The sequence below is a fragment of the Labrus bergylta genome, chromosome 21 (assembly GCF_963930695.1).
Source record: "Labrus bergylta chromosome 21, fLabBer1.1, whole genome shotgun sequence".
NCBI lineage: Eukaryota > Metazoa > Chordata > Actinopteri > Labriformes > Labridae > Labrus > Labrus bergylta.
The window spans coordinates 14,872,094-14,879,468 of NC_089215.1; the positions used below are offsets into that span (position 1 = coordinate 14,872,094).

A 7,375-nucleotide genomic window follows, 5' to 3' on the forward strand; every position below is an offset into this window, starting at 1 on the left:
TGTAATCACGTAACACGTCAAGGGCTTTGCTGGAAGCTTGAACCGGGCAGGAGGAGAACGCTTTTCAGACAAATGGTATCAATTTACCTGCCGTCATTAGAGCATGTTGTTGAGTGGGATGACATAGTGTGATGACCCCCCCCCCCCCCCCCTCTTAAATCGTACGACCCGTTCTCCCCGCCAACAGATGGACTCTGAACTTCTCGTTTTGGACGATTGTGGGTCGTTTGATTGAAAAGATTCTCTCTGCTCTCCAGATTCCACCTCCTCATTTTTTAAAAGGGGGAAAGAATGAAAAACAAAACACATCCCCTCCCCTCCTCCTATCCGCTCCCTCGCTCGCTCGCATGCACGCCTCCGGAGAGAGTCGACCACAGGCGTCCAACAGAAACAGCAAACAGAAATAGAGCTGCTATTTCTGTCCGAACAGGCTGTTATTTTTAGAAAAAGTGACATGCTCTACGCTGAATTACAGCATCATAAGGTCACTGCGGACCCCCCCCCTTTTAGCCTCCAGCCTATGACTCACCAGAAGGTATGCGGTGACGTTACTCCCACATTAGCTGCCCCCATGTTCTGATCAAAAATCTGATATCGAGCTCATTGACCTGATTCAATCAAAGGGGGAACTTTAACTATCCAAAGGAGTCTGCTTCTCGTTTAAACACACGGTTTCATATTTTATCGTCCTGCAGGTAAAACACACCCGTGTGTTTATTTCACGTGCGTTTGTTTGACGCTGGGATCAGCTCCATGACTCTCTCGTTGCCTTGGACAGCCCGTCATTAACATTATTGTGCAGCATGTGAATGAAATGCAGTTCAAACATGGAGCAGGATCATACAGCTGTTTGTGCGCCAGGCTGAGACATAAAGAAACACACAAAACACACCTGCTTCCAATCTCTGACTCACCTCGGTGTTTGGTCCAACCTGTGAGCAAGTGCTAAATGAAAGGGTGGCTAATCTGTCCGCAAAGCATCTCCATTAATAAGACTGTTTATTTATTTATAAAAAACGTTGTATGCCTAGTTTTTAAATGTAACCAGGTTTGTCTCGCTGATATCAGAGACGTTTTTAACGAAGGGAGACCAACAGGGGAGTCTTTGAAGGATTCAAAAAGGAGATCAAAAGATGGAGAAATGCAAATGAAATGATGTAAAAGGACATTAAAATAAAAGACAAGACTATAAAGTATGTTTGAAAAATAGGGTCTATAAAAGACTATAATGGCCTGTGCAGACTCTTCTGGAAGCACTTTTTAGAGTCTATACGCCTTCTTTATTCCCTCTGGAGGAAAAGTCACATCTGTCTTATCGCCTCAGTTTTGTGCATTTCACTTTTTGTTCTTCACCAAGAAGCAGCAACTGTAAAAAGAAACTAATGTGCAGTTCCTCTTATGGCCACTTGAGGCTGTCTCCAAATGTGAGTTAATCCCCATATAGCTCCATGTTAAAATGTCCAACTTTACAGAGCACAGGAGAGGAAAAAAAAGAGCTCCTCACTTTCTGCCCGGAGTTGTGTGTGAGTGACTGGCCCAGCCCCTCCCACATCCTTTAATTCCCCTCCTCCACACCTGAGTGCAGATTGCTAGCAGAGAGGGAGAGAGAGAGAGGGAGGGAAAGTAACAGATCTGCACATAACAACGTGTTGTTACTTGGAAACTCACAGTTACCTTTTAATACTTCAGAGAAATAAAGTCAAAAGATTCTTAAAATGGTGAATAAGACTATGGTAGAAACAAGCGGCAACCTCTGGTCTTGAAAAATAAAACTGATGCTGAAGTGTAAAATCCTGCAGTTCCTTGAGTGTCCACTAGAGGCTGGCTGCAGAAGCACAGGAAGTCACATACACACCCATTCTAAAAAGCCTGTTTTTACAGCAGAGATTAACATGTTTACAGCCTGGTTCAAAAAAACAAATAGGTCTGATTAGCTCATGTCTGGATCGACACACACTTTACGGGGGGGTGAATGTTTTAATGACTCATCCGTTTTGATTTGATGAAGGATAAGAGTTATTCAGTGTTTAAAACCCGCCTCAGCTCCAGCTCTCAGCCTGTCGTTAGACTGTCTGAAAGTTAGACTGAGACAGTATTTCCAGCATGGCGGCTTCTGCAGATGAGCCTCCAGCGCCCCCTGCAGGAACAGATGGGTGACGTCACTCAGGCTTCGTCCATTAATATTTACAGTCTGTGGGTATTGAAGAAGGTATATGAGAGTATTTTGTCTTTGAACATGGTTGCATAGTAAGGCCTTAGATGTCCAAAAAAAGTCGGTTGTTTCTCAACTATGTCCGATGTTTCCTTGGGAGAAATACTTGACCCCAGGTTGCTCCCTTGTTTGTCATCATGTTTTAGTTTTTGTTCTTGTGAAGCTGGAGACAATAAAGTTTTATCCTTTCTAAAATATGACTAACTGATTACAACATTTGTGACACTTGAAGGCAGTTCGAAGGCAGCCTCTCCCGTCTCATTCCACTGGTATTTGGTGTTTTCCAGTGAAACCAGTGGACACTCAACAGAAATTACTATTTATGGTAAAGCAGCCTGAGATGAGACGTCAGCTGGAGAAGCTGTAAAGCCATCATCTGATATCAGGATCGGATGATATGAATGTTCTATAAGCTGATCCAAGAAGAAGAAATCTCTGCGTCTGATCCGACCACTTCTTCGTCCTCCTTAATTCTAGAACTGGAGATGCAAAACGCTAAAGTGACCTTTTATGCAGAAAAAATAATGACTTACACTGAGCTCTGTGAGCTTCACTGTGTGCCTCCAATGTCAGAATAAACACATGATGCAGGGTTCAGAAGGAGAGCACTCAAGACCAGCACTTTGGTAAGCACATGATATTCTCAAGTTTGTCTACTTTAAGTGGTGACATCAGCTGCTTACAACCAATCCTCCCTGTTACTCTCTGCACGTGTGCACTCTCTCTCTCTCTCTCTCTCTCTGTGTGCACACTTAAAACATGCTTACAAACAATCATCATAATGTTTGTGAGTATTAAAGGCTGCATGTTAGTTCTGGTTCCCGTGTTGACAGGAGTCTTTCTGTGTGCACTTTGATTGTGTCCCCTCGCGTGCACAGGTTCCTCTCAGGGTGTGGAGGCGGAGGAACATGTATGTCTTTAGTCGTGAAATTGTGCTAAAACATAGTAAAGTAAAGCGCTAAAGAAATGTCTAAATGTAGCGTGCACTTGCAGCCATAAAGACATCACATCTGTAGACCTCTACAGCTGTGTGTGTGTGCACAGAGGAGGGTTGTGATTGGCCCTTTAGAAAGGAGATCGGAGGATGGTTAAAGACTCGACAGACAAAAGAGAATTTTCAACTGTAGAGTAACTGAAACGCACTGAAATGGGAAATGTTCATGGAGAGCTTCTTTACTTTGTCACAGGTGAAGCTGCGTCCAAAAAGGTTTAAAAAAAACGTTTGTCCTGTTTTCTTGTTGATGCTCAACACCGCTACCAACCCTTCACGGAGCAGTGCCTTATGAAATACACAAGATCAACACATGCTCCATCACTTCTGCGGACAGAAAGGCACATGTAGTAGTCCTTAGTATTTTCTTTGATCCATAAAGGGATAACAGTGAGAATGCAAACTTTCTAAACCTGTAAATATGATGTACTTCTTGTTACATGATTTTCCTTCCATTTGCTGTTAGTTACAATATCCCCACAGACATCCGGCCCTCTCCATTGATAGAGCTGCCAGCAGCAGGAAGGAAGACTGTCAGATGTTCATCATGCAAAGCGGCGAGCTGCAGGCCGGCTGCTTTGCATGCTGCACAGTTGAACATTTGAGTAGCAGCAGAGGGTGTGAGGACGCTCGCAGTAATTACTGAGCAGGAAATTCGACGTTAAATGTTTGAATAATCACGTATCTGAGGGGGAGTCATGGACGGAGCCGACGGTAGTGAAGCAAATTAAAACAAGTGACTCCAATTAGTGTTTATGGAGAGCAGCTGCTGAAGTGCACATGGTGGTGAGTGAAACTATGGAGCTCGAGTTCAGCTTCCAGCTCTGATGTCTGTTTAACGCGGCCACTGCGGCACTCTTTTATTTAATCATGAGGACAGATTGACAGTTTCAAATGCTCATGTCAGGATTCTGGGCCGACATCTGAGGAACTTCTCTGTCTCCGTGAGGGGGTTTCTGATGTCGTAACATCTCGAGAAGTCGCCTCTTTGGATTTACACGAAAACAAGGTCAGTGTTTGCTCTCAGTCGTGTACAAACCCCCGTTATCCGGCTGTTTATTTACGAATCAATTCATCTGAGATCCAGCCAGCAGTCATGTTCTGGATAAGCTTTCCTTTCAAAACATTTGGATTTAATTATCACGGGGATATGATATCCAAACAATCTGCTTTCTTCCATTAATAACATGATTGCAGCATGGCAGGGGGAGCTCAGAAAGCAGCGTTTTCATATTTTCATGGATTTTCAGACTTGTTTTCTTACTATTATGGGCATGAAACAAAAGCCAATTTAGAGTAATGATACAGTTTATGTTTGGGAGTCTGAAGAGGAAGCGTGCAGCGTCCGAGCTCCACGGCCTGCAGCGTCCTGGCTCCATGGCGTGCAGCGTCCGGGCTCCATGGCCTGCAGCGTCCTGGCTCCATGGCCTGCAGCGTCCGGGCTCCATGGCGTGCAGCGTCCGAGCTCCACGGCCTGCAGCGTCCGAGCTCCATGACCTGCAGCGTCCGGGCTCCACGACGTGCAGCGACCTCACTCATCACTAAAAACGTGTCTTTGTGCATGTTGGAGCAGCCGACACGAGGAATAGGAAAGCAGCCACAGCTTTGGTGATAACAGAAACAGTGAACATTGAGGAAACATACACAGAGTGTCACTTTACAGATAAACCACCACAGGACGTGATGTTCTATTTTTAGATATTAAACATGCTGTCAAGTGTTTCTCCTCCAGATTAGAGTGCTGGATCGCAGGGCTGCAGTGGTGGGAGGTTTGTTCACTTTGGCACCTCGTGGGGAGTGTGAAGATTATTTTAGTCCCATTGTATGCCTTCAATTATTCATACGAGCATAGCTTTTGTCAACAAATAGCTGGTACTAATTGAGAGATTCATTTTGCGTCTCATATCTGATGACGTTTGAATGTTATAAGCTTTTTAAGGTTACAGCTGTCGTCTCATTTAATGTAGTTGTTTCATTGGCCGCAGGTGTTTTTATCAGACGTTTGCAGAGGATTGTGGGTAATAATATTGACTATTTTTCTGTATAATTTACTGTCATTTTTGCTAATTTAGCATCGAGATGATCCCATATCAGTCTTAACACATGGGCTATTATTTGATTTAGAGATGGTTCATTAAACTAGAACAATCCAGTGCCATTTGATGAGATCCAGTCAGAGGCAAATTGATAATTGAATCCCAAATCTAGTCCATCCATCCATCCTTCGGGGGTTATTCAGAGGTGTTCTCAGGCCAGACCGGAAATATAGTCCCACCAGCGAGCACTGGGTCTACCCTATGGTCTCCTCCCAGATGGGCGTGCCCGGAAAAACCTCCAAAGAGAAGCATCTGGGAGAATCCTCATCAGACGCCCGAACCACCTCAACTGGCTCCTTTTGATGTCAAGGAATAGCGGCTCTACTCTGAGCTCCCCCCGAATGTCTGAGCTCCTCCCCCTCACTCTAACGCCAAGCCCAGACACCCTCCAGAGGAAACTTCAGCTGCTAGGATCCAAGAACCCCCCCCCCTTTTTTGGTCACTTCCGAAAGCTCATGACCGTAGGTGACAGTTTGAACGAAGGTCAACTGGTGAATCAAGAGCTTTGACTTGCTCTCTGTAGTTGCATCTCTAACCAGTAATCATTTTCTGATTGTTGAATCCTGACCGTTCTACATAGCCCAAGCAGCTACCTCCAGAGGTGAAAAATTGCAAAAAAGAAAGAAAAACATTTAAGAGTGTGTTCCTCGAGTGTCCACTAGAGGCTGGCTGCAGAAGCACAGGAAGTCACATACACACCCATTCTAAAAAGCCATGTTTACAGCCTGGTTCAAAAAACCAAATAGGCCTGATTAGTACGGGGGGTGAATGTTTTGACGACTCATCAGTTGTAATTTGATGAAGAATAAGAGTTATTAACAATAAGGGGAGTGGCTTATTTTACTGACAGGCGGGAGTGTTGTAGCTGTTTGTCCAGATTCCTGAAGCCTGCCTCGGCTCCAGCTCTCAGCCTGCTTAGTTGTGACTGAAAGTTAGCCTGAGTGTCAGAGGACGAGTGGACGCTGTTATAAACATGCACAAACAATTCACACGACACAAATATTTATAAAACAACCCGAAAGCTCTGAGCAGAGTGATTAGAGGTTGTTTTATATCGGAGTTTCTGGATGTGTTTACCTCCTCCGCTCCTCCTCGTGTTGTGGCCTCCTGCAGATAAAAACAGGCAGCAGTCAGTGTCGAGTTTCACCAGGAGGCACTTCAGACAACAAATCACTGAAACGGGCTGCGTCTAGCGTCAGTTGTTGGGGATTAGTTTGAGTGCTGTGCTCATGTTTCAAAGCTTCTTCTCTAAACTGCTTCTGATCATCTTTATCTGTTGGACAACCTGCTGTTAAAGCCTAAAACTCTATCATTATGGTCACCTTAACCTGCGTCTAATGGCATCCTGTTTATTTTGCAATGATTCTTGTATTGGTGACTCACATTGAAGGTTGGACTTTGACCTGTTGCTGCTCTATAGTTAAAGCTCACAGTGAGTCCTGTTATCTCGGTGTGATAGCTCGCTCTGTGGTTTCCCTCAGACACACCGGTCTTTACTTCACACTCACACGTGCTGATGTTTCCTCTATGTTTCTGTGCATTAGTCTGCCGTGGGAAGTTTTCAGTATCACCCTGCTGTTTCTTTACGATTCGAGTCGTCGCTTCTCTGCCTTTTGGCTAAGATCAAGTGTAGTATTCTTATCAGTTTAATATCTGTTTCTTTGAATTGCTCCCCGGGGACAAATAACGTTTTTTTGAATTTAAATTGAATTTGAATGCAATCCAGAAAGGAATGTGACATTAACGATGGAGTCAGTAGCTTTTCAATCATAAATAAAATACAGACTTAGTAAAGCTGCTTGAATGTGTGAACATTTCTAATTTGACCTTGACCTTTAAGTAATGGGTATAACTATTCAAACAGTCTATTCATTTGAAATTTGTTCAAAGAATTAATGAGCTGAAATGATTTTGATGCTGGACATTGGATGTGGTTTTATAGATGAGCACACTGCATCACAGTATTGGTCAAAGAAAGGAATCTCTTTCTGGACCTCAATTTTTGAATATCTTCTATGAGTGCACAAATATCACCTGTTGTGATACCAAAACTGTGAAATAAATATTTAAATTCTC

At 43.8% G+C, this 7,375-nt stretch overlaps 1 pseudogene; it reads left to right on the forward strand.

The window, feature by feature from the left end:
- The first annotated feature begins 6,896 nt into the window (after positions 1 to 6,896).
- On the forward strand, positions 6,897 to 7,071 carry LOC114920562 (U2 spliceosomal RNA; annotated as a pseudogene).
- Positions 7,072 to 7,375: the final 304 nt, after the last annotated feature.